At 44.1% G+C, this 17080-nt stretch overlaps 1 pseudogene; it reads right to left on the bottom strand.

Moving 5' to 3' along the window:
• Positions 1-1329: 1329 nt before the first annotated feature.
• Positions 1330-13349, bottom strand: LOC123129724 (subtilisin-like protease SBT1.4; annotated as a pseudogene).
• Between the last annotated feature and the right edge of the window lie 3731 nt (positions 13350-17080).

Raw genomic sequence — 17080 nt, 5'->3', positions numbered from 1 at the left:
GTTGCTTCGTAAGGGGCTGATTTGGATCCATATGTTTCATGCTATGGTTAGGTTTACCTTAATACTTTTGTTGTAGTTGTGGATGCTTTCAATAGAGGTTAATCATAAGTGGGATGCTTGTTCAAGTAAGAACAACACCCAAGCACCGGTCCACCCACATGTCAAATTATCAAAGTACCAAACGCGAATCATATGAACGTGATGGAAAGTAGCTTGACAATATTCCCATGTGTCCTCGGGAGCGCTTTTCCTTATATAAGAGTTTGTCCAGGCTTGTCCTTCGCTACAAAAAGGATTGGGCCACCTTGCTGCACTTTATTTACTTTTGTTACTTGTTGCTCGTTACAAATTATCTTATCACAAAACTATCTGTTACCACTTATTTCAGTACTTGCAGAGAATACCTTGCTGAAAACCGTTTATCATTTCCTTCTGCTCCTCGTTGGGTTCGACACTCTTACTTATTGGAAGGACTACGATAGACCCCCTATACTTGTGGGTCATCAGATTACCACTGGGCACAACACAAGCAACAAGGGCGCTTGCCGTTGGCCGCTCTCTTCCTGCGTTCCTCCGGCTGTTTCGTTGCCTTGTCGGGGTACCACCAGTGCTTGGCAAGATGGTATAGGCGTCGCAGTAATTTTTATGTCGTCCTATGGAAAAATCACATCGCTTATGTGCCATATAGAAACCAACACGTTCAAAGTTAGATTAATTGACGCATATAAAAATGGGCATACATTACTATGTAGACAATGAGGAAGATGAAGATGCAGAGGATGAGTTGCTAGAGGAGGCAGAAGAAGGCATTGCTTGCTTGGGTAAGCCGGGCTAGTGCCGTAAACGAAGGTACAAATGAGACTAGCAAGGTCCATGATAGTGAAAAAATCAACATGGATAGGGGGCATATGCGCCCCTCCTCGACACAGTTCACCACATTGTATTTATTCAATAGTTATTTATAGTTAAGTACATTATAATCATTATTTGCATCATATAATCACATATAGTTGGTGTATTGAGACATTATTTGACAAGATCAAGATGCACACCTCGCATAAGAGTTCTTCACTTGACGACAAGGAAGGAAGATGCCCAGTTTACAGACTTAAGGAAGGAAGTCGTCCAGTTTTTTACAGACTGAAGGTAGGAAGAAAGATGCATAGTTGCGTGTGTACACATACGGTTTGCTCGTGTGCACCTGCGCATTGCTACATTGCGGGAGGTGTACCCATCATTACAGTACAACGAGCCGTGCAACAACTCTGCTCTGCTACATAGATGTTGCAAGAGGTGTGCAGTTCAGCAACTGCGGAACCAAAACCCATGTCACATCGCTGTGATTTCGCTCACCGACGGCCATCAGGCAACGGTGATGGGGCTAGTCACCCTGTGCTTGCCGTCGCTCCACGCGATGGACCCGAACGTGTACTTGAAGGAAATATGCCCTAGAGTTAATAATAAAGTTATTATCTATTTCCTTATTTCATGATAAATGTTTATTATTCATGATAGAATTGTATTAACCGGAAACATAATACATGTGTGAATACATAGATAAACAGAGTGTCACTAGTATGCCTCTACTTGACTAGCTCGTTGAATCAAAGATGGTTAAGTTTCCTAGCCATAGACATGAGTTGTCATTTGATTAACGGGGTCACATCATTAGGAGAATGATGTGATTGACTTGACCCATTCCGTTAGCTTAGCACTTGATCGTTTAGTTTGTTGCTATTGCTTTCTTCATGACTTATACATGTTCCTATGACTATGAGATTATGCAACTCCCGTTTACCGGAGGAACACTTTGTGTGCTACCAAACGTCACAACGTAACTGGGTGATTATAAAGGTGCTCTACAGGTGTCTCCGAAGGTACTTGTTGGGTTGGCATATTTCGAGATTAGGATTTGTCACTCCGATTGTCGGAGAGGTATCTCTGGGCCCACTCGGTAATACACATCACTTAAGCCTTGCAAGCATTGCAACTAATGAGTTAGTTGCAGGATGAGGTGTTACGGAACAAGTAAAGAGACTTGCCAGTAACGAGATTGAACTAGGTATTGAGATACCGACGATCGAATCTCGGGCAAGTAACATACCGATGACAAAGGGAACAACATATATTGTTATGCGGTTCGACCGATAAAGATCTTCGTAGAATATGTAGGAGCCAATATGGGCATCCAGGTTCCGCTATTGGTTATTGACCAGAGAAATGTCTCAGTCATGTCTACATAGTTCTTGAACCCGTAGGGTCCGCACGCTTAACGTTCATTGATGATATAGTATTTATGAGTTATGTATGTTGGTAACCTAATGTTGTTCGGAGTTCCGGATAAGATCACGGACATGACGAGGAACTCCAGAATGGTCTGGAGATAAAGTTTGATATATGGGATAATAGTGTTTGGTCTTCAAAAGGGTTCCGGAAGGGGTTCCGGATGTTTACCAAAATGTTTGGGTACGAGAACACTTTATTTGGGCCAAAGGGGGAAAGCCCACGATGTTTTTGGAAAGCACAAAAGGAAGTTTTTCGGAGTCCAGGGGCCAGACTCCAGGGTCCGTGGCGTCTAGGTCCAGATGCCGGGAACCCTGGCGTCTGGCCCTGGAGTCCGAGAAGGACTCTTGCCTTTCGGGTGAAACCGACTTTGTGGAGGCTTTTACTCCAAGTTTCGACCCCAAGGCTCAACATATAAATAGAGGGGCAGGGCTAGCACCCAAGATAGATCAAGAAACATCAAGCCGTGTTCCGGCTACCCCGTCCCCTCTAGTTTATCCTCCGTCATAGTTTTCGTAGTGCTTAGGCGAAGCCCTGCGGAGATTTTTATTCGCAAACACCGTCACCACACCGTCGTGCTGCCGGAAATCATATACTACTTCGCCCCTCTTGCTGGATCGAGAAGGCAAGGATGTCACCGAGCCGAACGTGTGCAGAACTCATAGGTGTCGTGCTTTTGGTACTTGGATCGGTCGGATCGTGAAGACGTATGACTACATCAACCCCGTTGATATAACTCTTCCGCTTTCGGTCTACGTGGGTACGTAGACAACACTCTCCCTTCTTATTGCTATGCATCACCATGATCCTGCATGTGCGTAGGATTTTTTTGAAATTACTACGTTCCCCAACAGTGGCATCCGAGCCATGTTTTATGCGTTGATGTAATATGCACGAGTAGAACACAAGTGAGTTGTGGGCGATATAAGTCATACTGCTTACCAGCATGTCACACTTTGGTTCGGCGGTATTGTTGGATGAAGCGGCCCGGACCGACATTACGCGCATGCTTACGCGAGACTGGTTTTACCGCCGCGCTATGCACATAGGTGACTAGCGGGTGTTTGTTTCTCCAACTTTAGTTGAACCGAGTGTGGCTACGCCCGGTCCTTGTGAAGGTTAAAACAACACTAACTTGACAAACTATCGTTGTGCTTTGATGCCTAGATAAGAACGGTTCTTGCTCAGCCCATAGCAGCCACGTAAAACTTGCAACAACAAAGTAGAGGACGTCTAACTTGTTTTTGCAGGGGATGTTGTGATGTGATATGGTCAAGACGTGATGAGATATAAGTTGTTGTATAAGATGATCATGTTTTGTTGAAGTTATCGACAACTGGCAGAAGCCTTATGGTTGTCTCTTTATTTCATTAGATGCAAGCGCCAAATAATTGCTTTACTTTATTGCTATGAGATAGCAATAGTTGCAAGAGCAATAGTTGGCGAGACGACCATGTGACAACACATTGATATAGATCAAGATGATGGAGATCATGGTGTCATGCCGGTGACGATGGAAATCATGACGATGCTTTGGAGATGGAGATCAAAGGCACAAGATGATGATGGCCATATCATGTCACACATTTTGATTGCATGTGATGTTTATCTTTTATACATCTTATTTTGCTTAGTTCGACGATAGCTTTATAAGATGATCTCTCACTAATTATCAAGGTACAAGTGTTCTCCCTGAGTATGCACCATTGCGAAAGTTTTTCGTGCTGAGACACCACGTGATGATCGGGTGTGATAGGCTCTACGTTCAAATACAACGGGTGCAAAACAGTTGCACACACGGAATACTCAGGTTAAACTTGACGAGCCTAGCATATAACAGATATGGCCTCGGAACACTGAGACCGAAAGGTCGAGCGTGAATCATATAGTAGATATGATCAACATAGTGATGTTCACCATTGAAACTACTCCATCTCACATGATGATCGGACATGGTTTAGTTGATTTGGATCATGTGATCACTTAGAGGATTAGAGGGATGTCTATCTAAGTGGGAGTTCTTAAGTAATATTATTAATTGAACGTTAATTTATCATGAACTTAGTCCTGGTAGTATTAGCATATCTATGTTATAGATCAATAGCTCGCATTTAGCTCCTCTATTTTATTTTTGATATGTTCCTAGAGAAAACTAAGTTGAAAGATGTTAGTAGCAATGATGCGGATTGGATCCGTGATCTGAGGATTATCCTCATTTCTGCACAGAAGAATTATGTCCTTGATGCACCGCCAGGTGACAGACATTATGAACGTTTGGCTAGCTCAATATGATGACTACTTGATAGTTTAGTGCACCATGCTTAACAACTTTGAATCGGGACTTCAAAGACGTTTTGAACGTCATGGATCATATGAGATGTTCCAGGAGTTGAAGTTAAAATTTCAAGCAAATACTCGAGTTGAGAGATATGAAGTCTCCAACAAGTTCTATAGCTAAAAGATGGAGGAGAATAGCTCAAGCAGTGAGCATGTTCTCAGATTGTCTGGGTACTACAATCGCTTGAATCAAGTGGGAGTTAATTTTCCAGATAAAATAGTGATTGGCAGAATTCTCTAGTCACAATCACCAAGTTAGTAGAACTTCATGATGAACTATAGTATGCAAGGGATGACGAAAATCATTCCTGAGCTTTTCATGATGATGAAATCGATGAAGGTAGAAATCAAGAAAGAGAATCAAGTGTTGATGATTAATAAGACCACTAGTTTCAAGAAAAGGGCAAAGGGGAAGAAAGGGAACTTCAATAAGAATGGCAAGCAAGTTGCTACTCAAGTGAAGAAGCCCAAGTCTGGACCTAAGCCTGAGACTAAGTGCTTCTACTACAAAGGGACTGGTCACTGGAAGCGGAAATGCCCTGAATATTTAGTGGATAAGAAGGATGGCAAAGTGAACAAGGGTATATTTGATATACATGTTTTTGATATGTACCTTACTAGTATTTATAGTAGACCTAGGTATTTGATACTTGTTTGGTTGCTAAAAATTAGTAACTCGAAATAGGAGTTACAGAATAAATAGAGACTAGTTAAGGGTGAAGTGACGATGTGTGTTAGAAGTGGTTCTAAGATTGATATGATCATCATCGCACACTCCCTATACTTTCGGGATTAGTGTTAAACCTAAATAAAAGTTATTTGGCTTTTGTGTTGAGCATGAATATGATTTGATCATGTTTATTGCAATACGTTTATTCATTTAAAATTAGAGAATAATTGTTGTTCTGTTTACATGAATAAAACCTTCGATGGTCATATACCCAATGAAAATAGTTTGTTGGATCTCGAAGGTAGTAATACACGTATTCATAATATTGATGCCAAAAGATGCAAAGTTGATAATGATAGTGCAACTTATTTGTGGCACTGTCGTTTAGGTCATATCGATGTAAAGCGCATGAAGAAAATCCATGTTGATGGGCTTTTGGAATCACTTGATTATGAATCAGTTGATGCTTGCGAACCATGCCTCATGGGTAAGATGACTAAGACTCCGTTCTCCGGAACAATGGAGCGAGCAACAGACTTGTTGGAAATAATACATACTGATGTATGCAGTTCGATGATTGTTGGGGCTCGCGGCGTGTATCGTTATTTTTCTGACCTTCACAGATGATTTGAGCAGATATGGGTATATATACTTGAAGAAACATAAGTCTGAAGCATTTGAAAAGTTCAAAGAATTTCAGAGTGAAGTGGAAAATCATCGTAACAAGAAAATAAAGTTTCTATGATCTGATCGCAGAGGCGAATATTTGAGTTACGAGTTTGGCCTTCAATTAAAACAATGTGAAATAGTTTCACAGACTCATGCCACCTGGAACACCACAGCGTAATGGTGTGTCCGAACGTCATAACCGTACTTTATTTGATATAGTGCAATCTATGATGTCTCTTACCAATTTACCACTATCGTTTTTGGGTTATGCATTAGAGACAGCTGCATTCACATTGAAAAGGGCGACATCTAAATCTGTTGAGACGACACCATATGAGCTGTGGTTTAGCAAAAACCTAAGCTGTCGTTTCTTAAAGTTTGGGATTGCGATGCTTATGTGGAAAAGTTTCGTCTTGATAAGCTCAAACCCAAGTCGGAGAAGTGCGTCTTCATAGGTTAGCCAAAAGTAACGGTTGGGTACACCTTCCATCACAGATCCAAAGGCAAGATATTTGTTCCTGAGAATGGATCCTTTCTAGAGAAGGAGTTTCTCTCGAAAGAAGTGAGTGGGAGGAAAGTAGAACTTCATGAGGGAACTGTACCTGCTCCCTTATTGGAAAGTAGTTCATCACAGAAATCTGTTTCTGTGACTCCTACACCAATTAGTGAGGAAGCTAATGATGATGATCATGTAACTTCAAATCAAGTTACTATCGAACCTCGTAGGTCAACCAGAGTAAGATCCGCACCAGAGTGGTACGGTAATCCTGTTCTGGAGGTCATGTTAATTGACCATGACGAACCTACGAACTATGAGGAAGCGATGATGAGCCCAAATTCCGCGAAATGGCTTGAGGCCATGAAATCCGAGATGGGATCCATGTATGAGAACAAAGTGTGGACTTTGGTTGACTTGCCCGATGATCGGCAAGCCATAGAAAATAAATGGATCTTCAATAGGAAGACGGACGTTGATAGTAGTGTTACTATCTACAAAGCTAGACTTGTCAAAAAAGGTTTTGAAAAAGTTCAAGGTGTTGACTACGATGGGATTTTCTCACTCGTAGAGATTCTTAAGTCTGTCTGAATCATGTTAGCAATTGCCAAATTTGATGAAATCTGGCAAATAGATATCAAAACTGCATTCCTGAATGGATTTCTGGAAGAAGAGTTGTATATGATGCAACCAGAAGGTTTTTACGACCCAAAGGGTGCTAACAAAATGTGCAAGCTCCAGCGATCCATCTGTGTACTGGTGCAAGCATCTCGGAGTTGGAATATACGCTTTGATGAGTTGATCAAAGCATATAGTTTTATACAGACATGCGGCGAAGCCTGTATTTACAAGAAAGTGAGTGGGAGCTCTGTAGCATTTCTGATATAATATGTGGATGACATATTGCTGATTGGAAATGATATAGAATTTCTGGATAGCATAAAAGGATACTTGAATAAAAGTCGTTCAAATAAAGTCCTCGGTGAAGCTACTTACATATTGAGCATCAAGATCTATAGAGATAGATCAAGACGCTTGATAAGTTTTTTCAATGAGTACATACCTTGACAAGATTTTGAAGTAGTTCAAAATGGAATAGTCAAAGAAGGAGTTCTTGCCTGTATTGCAAGGTGTGAAGTTGAGTAAGACTCAAAACCTGACCACGGCAGAAGATAGAGAGAGAATGAAAGTCATTCCCTATGCCTCAGCCATAGGTTCTATAAAGTATGTCATGATGTGTACCAGACCTATTGTATACCCTGCCCTGAGTTTGGCAAGGGAGTACAATAGTGATCTAGGAGTAGATCACTAGACATTGGTCAAAATTATCCTTAGTGGAATGAGGATATGTTTCTCGATTATGGAGGTGACAAAAGGTTCGTCGTAGAAGGTTACGTCGATGCAAGTTTTGACACTGATCCAGATGACTCTAAGTCTCAATCTGGATACATATTGAAAGTGGGAGCAATTAGCTAGAGTAGCTCCGCGCAGAGCATTGTTGACATAGAAATTTGCAAAATACATACGAATCTGAATGTGGCAGACCCGTTGACTAAACTTCCCTCACAAGCAAAACATGATCACACCTTAGTACTCTTTGGGTATTAATCACATAGCTATGTGAACTAGATTATTGACTCTAGTAAACCCTTTGGGTGTTGGTCACATGACGATGTGAACTATGGGTGTTAATCACATGGTGATGTGAACTATTGATGTTAAATCACATGGCGATGTGAACTAGATTAGTAACTCTAGTGCAAGTGGGAGACGGAAGGAAATATGCCCTAGAGGCAATAATAAAGTTATTATTTATTTCCTTATTTCATGATAAATGTTTATTATTCATGCTAGAATTGTATTAACCGGAAACATAATACATGTGTGAATACATAGACAAACAGAGTGTCACTAGTATGCCTCTACTTGACTAGCTCGTTGAATCAAAGATGGTTAAGTTTACTAGCCATAGACATGAGTTGTCATTTGATTAACGGGGTCACATCATTAGGAGAATGATGTGATTGACTTGACCCATTCTGTTAGCTTAGCACTTGATCGTTTAGTTTGTTGTTATTGCTTTCTTCATGACTTGTACATGTTCCTATGACTATGAGATTATGCAACTCCCGTTTACCGGAGGAACACTTTGTGTGCTACCAAACGTCACAACGTACCTGGGTGGTTATAAAGGTGCTCTAAAGGTGTCTCCGAAGGTACTTGTTGGGTTGGCGTATTTCGAGATTAGGATATGTCACTTTGATTGTCGGAGAGGTATCTCTGGGCCCACTCAGTAATACACACCACTTAAGCCTTGCAAGCATTGCAACTAATGAGTTAGTTGCGGGGTGACGTGTTACAGAATGAGTAAAGAGACTTGCTGGTAACGAGATTGAACTAGGTATTGAGATACCGACAATCGAATCTCGGCAAGTAACATACCAATGACAAACGGAACAACTTATATTGTTATGCGGTTCGACCGATAAAGATCTTCGTAGAATATGTAGGAGCCAATATGGACATCCAGGTTCCGCTATTGGTTATTAACCAGAGAAATGTCTCGGTCATGTTTACATAGTTCTCAAACCCGTAGGGTCCGCACGCTTAACGCTCGTTGACGATATAGTATTTATGAGTTATGTATGTTGGTAACCGAATGTTGTTTGGAGTTCCGGATAAGATCACGGACATGATGAGGAACTCCGGAATGGTCCGGAGATAAAGTTTGATATATGGGATAATAGTGTTTGGTCTTCGGAAGGGTTCCGGAATTCACGGGAAGGGGTTCCGGATGTTTCCCGAAATGTTTGGTTACGAGAACACTTTATTTGGGCCTGATACGTCTCCCACGTATCTATAATTTTTGATTGCTCCATGCTATATTATCTACTGTTTTGGACATTATTGGGCTTTATTATCCACTTCTATATTATTTTTGGGACTAACCTATTAACCGGAGGCCCAGCCTAGAATTGCTGTTTTTTGCCTGTTTTAGGGTTTCGAAGACAAGGAATATCAAACGGAGTCCAAACGGAATGAAACCTTCGGGAACGTGATTTTCGCAACAAATAAGACCAGGGAGACTTGGACCCTACGTCAAGAAATAAAACAAGAGGCCACGAGGTAGGGGGGCGTGCCCACCCCCGCCAGGCGTGCCCTCCACCTTCATGGGCCCCTGTTGCTCCACCGACGTACTCCTTCCTCCTATATACATCCACATACCCTCAAATGATCAGAGCAGGAGCCAAAAACCTAATTCCACCACCGCAACTTTCTGTATCCACGAGATCCCATCTTGGGGCCTGTTCCGGAGCTCCGCCGGAGGGGGCATCGATCACAGAGGGCTTCTACATCAACACCATAGCCCCTCCGATGAAGTGTGAGTAGTTTACCTCAGACCTACGGGTCCATAGTTAGTAGCTAGATGGCTTCTTCTCTCTTTTTGGATATTAATACAATGTTCTCCCCCTCTCTTGTGGAGATCTATTCGATGTAATCTTATTTTTGCGGTGTGTTTGTTGAGACCGATGAATTGTGGGTTTATGATCAATTCTATCTATGAATAATATTTGAATCTTCTCTGAATTCTTTTATGTATGATTGGTTATCTTTGCAAGTCTCTTCGAATTATCAGTTTGGTTTGGCCTACTAGATTGATCCTTCTTGCAATGGGAGAAGTGCTTAGTTTGGGTTCAATCTTGCGGTGTCCTTTCCCGGTGACAGCAAGGGCAGCAAGGCACGTATTGTATTGTTGCCATCGACGATGACAAGATGGGGTTTTCTTCATAGTGCATGAGTCTATCCCTCTACATCATGTCATCTTGCTTAAGGCGTTACTCTGTTTGTAACTTAATACTCTAGATGCATGCTGGATAGCGGTCGATGAGTGGAGTAATAGTAGTAGATGCAGGTAGGAGTCGGTCTACTTTTCTCGGACGTGATGCCTATATACATGATCATACCTAGATATTCTCATAACTATGCTCAATTCTGTCAATTGCTCAACAATAATTTGTTCACCCACCGTAGAATACTTATGCTCTTGAGAGAAGCCACTAGTGAAACCTATGGCCCCCGGGTCTATCTTTATCATATTGATCTCCTACTACTTAGTTATTTCCTTTGCTATTTACTTTGCCTTTATTTTACTTTGCATCTTTATCATAAAAATACCAAAAATATTAGCTTATCATATCTATCAGATCTCACTCTCGTAAGTGGCCTTATAGGGATTGACAACCCCTATTTGCGTTGGTTGCGAGGATTTATTTGTTTTGTGCAGGTACGAAGGACTCGCGCGTAGCCTCCTACTGGATTGATACCTTGGTTCTCAAAAACTAAGGGAAATACTTACGCTACTTTGCTGCATCATCCCTTCCTCTTCGGGGAAAAACAACGCAGTGCTCAAGAGGTAGCAGGGCCAAAGGGGGAAAGCCCATGATGTTTTTGGAAAGCGCAAAAGGAAGTTTTGCGGAGTCTAGGGGCCAGACGCCAGGGTCCCTCGCGTCTAGGTCCAGACGTCGGGAACCCTGGCGTCTGGCCTTGGAATCCGAGAAGGACTCTTGCCTTTCGGGTGAAACCGACTTTGTGGAGGCTTTTACTCCAAGTTTCGACCCCAAGGCTCAACATATAAATAGAGGGGCAGGGCTAGCACCCAAGACAGATCAAGAAACACCAAGCCGTGTGCCGGCTACCCCGTCCCCTCTAGTTTATCCTCCGTCATAGTTTTTGTAGTGCTTAGGTGAAGCCCTGCGGAGATTGTTATTCACCAACACCGTCACCATGCCGTCGTGCTGCCGGAACTCATCTACTACATCGCCCTGGATCGAGAAGGCGAGGACGTCACAGAGCCGAACATGTGCAGAACTCGGAGGTGCCGTGCTTTCGGTACTTGGATCGGTCGGATCGTGAAGACGCACGACTACATCAACCGCGTTGATATAATGCTTCCGGTTTTGGTCTGCGAGGGTACGTAGACAACACTCTCCCCGCACGTTGCTATGCATCACCATGATCCTGTGTGTGAGTAGGAATTTTTTTGAAATTACTACGTTCCCCAAGAGTACTCCGTGATGCTCCCAGCAGCTCAGATAACGAAGGTGACCTGGTACTCCTGTGTGTTGTGAGTCGTGCTGAACCGTAGCTTTCGTGGCTTCACGGTGACGCGCATGCCGGCAGGGCTGGTGACCGCGGGTCGGTACGTCGCGTCCACATTGTTGCCGATGTTGCGCACCATGCGGCGCTGCGTGATGGTCTCGCTGCGCGAGGTGAACACCGCCATGAAGGCCGGGTAGTTGTGGTGTCCCACGTAGGCAGAACCCCGGGGCGTTGAGCAGTTAGTCGACGGGACGTCTCTTGTGAAGACGGCCATCTACTCAGCGGTGTAGCCGAGCGTGCACAGGAAGGTAACGTAGTCGTCCGTGCCGGTGTCGTACACAAGTCCTGGATCAAGGGCGCTGTTGGGGTCCACGTGGCCTGCCCCACGCGTGAACGGCGTGGACGCCTTGCTAAGGGCCATGTCTCTGATGACGTGGCTGCCGCTGTCCACATTAGACGCGGTGGTCATCAGGGCGGACTTGATTGCGGCGGGGCTCCACTCCGGTCTCGCCTGCCGGAGCATTGCGGCGATGCCGCTCATGTGAGGGCATGCCATGGACGTGCCTGATAGAACATTGTAGTGCACTCGCCTCGTGTCGGTGTTGAGGCCCGAGGGAGAGGCGGCGCCGGTCCAAGCGGCGAGGATCTCCACGCCGGGTGCCATGACGTCCGGCTTGAGGATCTCCGGCGCATGAAGGTTCGGCCCACGGCTCGAGAAGGGTGCCATTCTAGGGGAAGGAGGCGTCGGGCTGATGACCATGCCGTGGAACACGGTCGTTGCGATCGGAGATGTAGTCGTGTTCATGTACATTTTAATCCTTCTCGCAGCAGCGAATGTGACGGTTGTTGCAGGGAAGGTGTGGGGCTCCCGACGACCAGCTCGCCGAATTCTTTGGTGCTCGTGAGGATTGCTCCGACGCCGCTGGCGAGTTTGATTGCCTCTCCTTGCGCATCATTCAAGACAGCAGGGCCGCACAAAATGATCTTCCCGGCGACCAAGCTGGCGTTCAGCTTCTCGGCTTCACAGGTTTTTGAGCCGACGGTCTGGCCGTACACGAGCGGTATGTCAGTAGCGCCAAGCGGAGGGCCGGCGCAGGGCGAAGCGCCAGAAAAGGTATCGCCGTTGCCGAGGACGACATTCACCAAGAAACGGCGGTTGATGGTGGACGCGCCGATGGTCAGGAACCACGACGCGATGTTGATGGCGGTGGACTCAGCTGGGTCGGAGTTCCCCGCCGCGGCAGAGACGATGATGCCCTTGCGGATGGCGCTGAAGGAAGCGGTGAATCGAGTGTTTGACTGAAACAAGCGAAGGAAGGATTGGTCAAAGCTGGTCATGCTAGCTGCTTGAGATGCATGCATGCATGCATGCGTGCGTGTCGGTCCCACCCTCCATCCATCCATCCAGGGAAAGGGAAGGCGCCGGTGCGGTGGTCTAGTCTGCTCGTGACTCGCGAGGCGTACACCAAACAAAAGTCTCATTTATTCTGTCAATTAATCAAATCAGCATTTCCGTTTAGGACGCGTCTAGTGGGCGGCCGGCTGTCCACTAGTGCGATCGAGCGGCCGGCCTGAAAAGGAAAGTCCCTGTCCCCCGCGAAACAGAAAAGGAAGGGCCACCAAACCGACCGATCGACCGGCCACCAAACAGACCAATCGAGCGGCCACCAATAGAATCGCCCACACCCCCACGTGGCCAGCTGTCCCCTGCTTGCCCCCACGCCCCAGCCCCTCCCATGCTACCTTCTTCTTCTTCTGCACGCCAGAAAGGAGATCCAATAGAATCGCCCCCATCCCTTCTTCCTCCTCCTACACAGCCGCCATGGGAGCCCCAAAGTAGAATAAGGAGCTGCTTCAAAAAAGAAGATCTAAGGGTAGGGTGGTCAGAGCCATACCAGGCAGTAACATCAAGTAGGTAAGCCCCCTCTGCCCCTCTTCACTCCCCCCTTTCTTCTACTACATATATGTAGGCATATGTAAACCCCCTTCTCCATGGATCTAGCACAAATCCATGGAGAAGCTGCTTCCAAAAAGAGGTGAATCTGGCACATCACACCACCCTACTTGATGTTACTTGATGTCTTAAACAAGCCAAAAACTACTTGGTGCATGCCAAACAAGTTTCTACCGCTTGGATGTGTTAAACAATCCAACTAAAACAAATTCACTGGCCAATTAAAACATGATTAAAGCCAAGTCAACAAAGCATTGTAGCCAAAAACTAAACATGCATTCTACCAACTTGTAGTTATTGTTTGCAAATGAACAAAAGGATGAACAAATTGGCTGTCCAATAGACATGTGCAACGAAAAATTCATAAATGTGCAACTGAACATGCATCCCAGCCAACTGAAACTATATTCTAGCAACTTAGCATGCATGCTAGCCAAAACTAAAACATGCATTGTACCCCATGTGTACTAGATATTTGTGAGTAACACTTTAGAAAACCTGTAGTATATGTGCAATAAAAACATGTTTTCTGGCCAGCTAAACATGCATGTTGGCCAAAACTGAGAAAATGTATCCTAGCCAACTGAGACATCTATTCTAGCCAACTGAATACATTAACTGTCCAACTGAACATGCATGTTGGCAAAACTGAAAAAATGCAACCTGGCCAACTGATACATCTATTCTAGCCAACTAAAAAACATTGAATGTCCAAATGAATATGTATGCTGGCCAACTGGAAAAATGCATCCTGGCAATTGAGACATCTATTCTAGCGAAACCAGAAATCTGTAGTGCGACAGCAAAAACACAAGAACTTTTGTCCATGGCTAATGAAGCCACAAACCATATTAACATATTCACGCATATAATCTTGTCCCACACATATATTCTGGTCCCACACCTATTGCAAAGCTATAGTGTAAAATATGTTCAATATACCAGAACTAAAAACATAAAAACGGCGATGAAAAACATATAACTATAATCTGTCCTCCAATTCTTCTTTCTTGTTTCACCTGGATTTTCCATCTCAAATGTAACATCAAATTATGTGCAGAAAAATCTGAAATAGCTCCTTGCCAAACAAAAAACCTACAGATGATTGCAACAGAACAAAGGGAAAAAGTCAGAAAACTCTGAAAAGAAGTCATGCTCTTGCCAGCTATTTACTGCAAACTGTGCAACTAACATAACAACTCTATGCAAACAAAAAAATTCACAACTGTTATAATAAAAAGATTATGCTACAGTCATGTTGCTTTTGGAACTAAGATTGTCACAAAATGGTGTGCAAACTGCCTATTTACTAAGTTTTTCGGTTGTTTGAAACACTCTTTTCTGTGGTTACCAACTGATGACATCAATTTCTTCTTTTTTATTTGTGCAGGTAATGCGTGGCACATCCAAAAAAAGGAAAAAAAAATGCTTGATCTCAATGAGTTGCCTCCTGATCTCAATGAGCTTTCTCATGATATGGATCAGCAGCAACCCAACATACAACAAGGAAATTGGACAGAAAATGGTCGATCTGTTTACTACACGCAGGAAAATTATGATGGTAACCCTATGGGCCATGAGAATGTGGTAGGCCAGTCATCAGACCGTGGTGCCCCTGTAGTGGTGTCTTTGTAGTCAGAGAGCGATACTCTTGATGACACGAGAACTGAGGCAAATGTTCCTGGTCCAACCAGGACTGAGCTAGGAGCTGGGGCTGTTGACGGAGCTGTGCAAGGAGAAGAAGGAGAGGATGAGGCTGGTTCTCAACCTATGGAACCCTATGTTGGCATGAGGTTTGACATCCTTCAAATTGCTCAGGATCACTACAACAACTACGCACTACGGATGGGTTTCTCTATCAAGATGAACACCTCTAGATGGACACCCCGCACCAATGAATTGATAAAACAACAGCTTTGCTGCAACAAGTTCAAGAAGCCCAAAGCTGATGATGGAGGAGCTGAGGCTCCTCCTGTCCTGGACCCTATTCCAGATCCAAAATCTGTTGACAGTGGTGAGGAGATGGAAGAAGAACCTCCAATATTTGCTGAAGAGGAGGCTGGTACTAGTAAGAAGAAGAAGAAGCGCAAACGCGAGACAATAAACCAGACTTAATGCAAGGCGAAAATGTTGGTGAAGCTGATAGATGGGCGATGGGAGGTGACGCACTTTGTTCGTGACCACAATCATCCGCTTGTGAACAAACCTTCATTGTCCAAATACTTGAGATCCCACCAAGGCATCTCACCTGATGAAAAGGAGTTTCTGCGCATCTTGTATAACTCCAACTTGACTACAAGTGTGGTGTTTTTCTATATCCCTTAAAGAATTAAGTTTCCCTCTAGGCAGTCCAGTGTGCAGCTATTATGGTACTACTGTGCAACTGGTGTCCAACTTCCCATGCTGTTTGTATATCACTTTTGTTGCTTGTTGTGCAACTAGATTGTCTTTACTGTGCAACTACACAATGTCATGTATGCAAAAAGTGCAGAGTGTTTTCAAAAAGGTGCAACTAGGTGTCCATTTGCTGCGATTATCTTTTGTGCCAACACATGTCCTATTACTGTGCAGCTGGATGTGCGCGTTCGTGCAACTAAAAAAAGGATATACTGTTTGTTTTTGTATTATGCATGACGTATGATGCATATAATGACAGAGTTCTACGGATCTAAGATGATGGTGCCGTTCGGACTAAAAGCAATAACAAATCTGTGTACAAGTTTCCGTAGAGATGACACAAAGGAGGGTGATCTGATTGAGACAACTGCGCACTTCAAGGATATACATAAAACCGATCCAGACTTCTATAAGGTAAAATATGATGAAGAGGACAGAGTAGTCAACATATTTTGGGTGGATGGCTTAGCTCGAAAAGCTTATGCAGAGGCGTACCACGATTGCATATCGTTTGACACCACCTACATGACCAACATGTATAATATGCCATTCGCGCCCTTCATAGGAATAAACCGACATGGCCAATCTTTCATGCCGGGTTGCGCGTTTGTGAGGCAGGAGTTGGCATCGAGCTTTGATTGGGTCTTTGGAGCATTCCTAGAGGCTATGGATGGCAAACCTCCTGACAACTTCATCACCGATCAGGACGGTGCAATGAGGCAGTCAATACAGAGCATCTTTCCAACCACCCTGCACCGTTGTTGTCGATGGCACATCATGAAAAAGGCTCAGGAAAAAGTTGGTTGGCTGTTGTGCCGGAATCCAGGACTCTCCGATGATTTCAACAAGTGTGTTGACTTCAGCTTCACTATAGACGAGTTTGAGCACAATTGGGCTGGGTTAATGATGAAGTATGAGGCTATGACACACACGCACTTTGAGAAGTTGTACGAATACAGGTCAACTTGGGTGCCGTGCTACTTCAAACATAAGTTCTTCCCCTTTTTATAGTCTACACCACGTAGTGAGGGGTTCAACGCCGTCCTAAAAAGATATGTGAACCCACACAACTCAATGTTGAACTTCGTCAAGCAATATGAAAAAATCCAGAACCACATCCTTGCTAAGGAAGGCTGCAATGATTACAGGACAGAACACCTTGAGATTGAGCTGT

This window comes from Triticum aestivum, chromosome 6A, assembly GCF_018294505.1.
Source record: "Triticum aestivum cultivar Chinese Spring chromosome 6A, IWGSC CS RefSeq v2.1, whole genome shotgun sequence".
Lineage (NCBI taxonomy): Eukaryota > Viridiplantae > Streptophyta > Magnoliopsida > Poales > Poaceae > Triticum > Triticum aestivum.
Note: the sequence above shows the minus strand (reverse complement) of the source record. Positions and strands in the feature narration are given on the sequence as shown.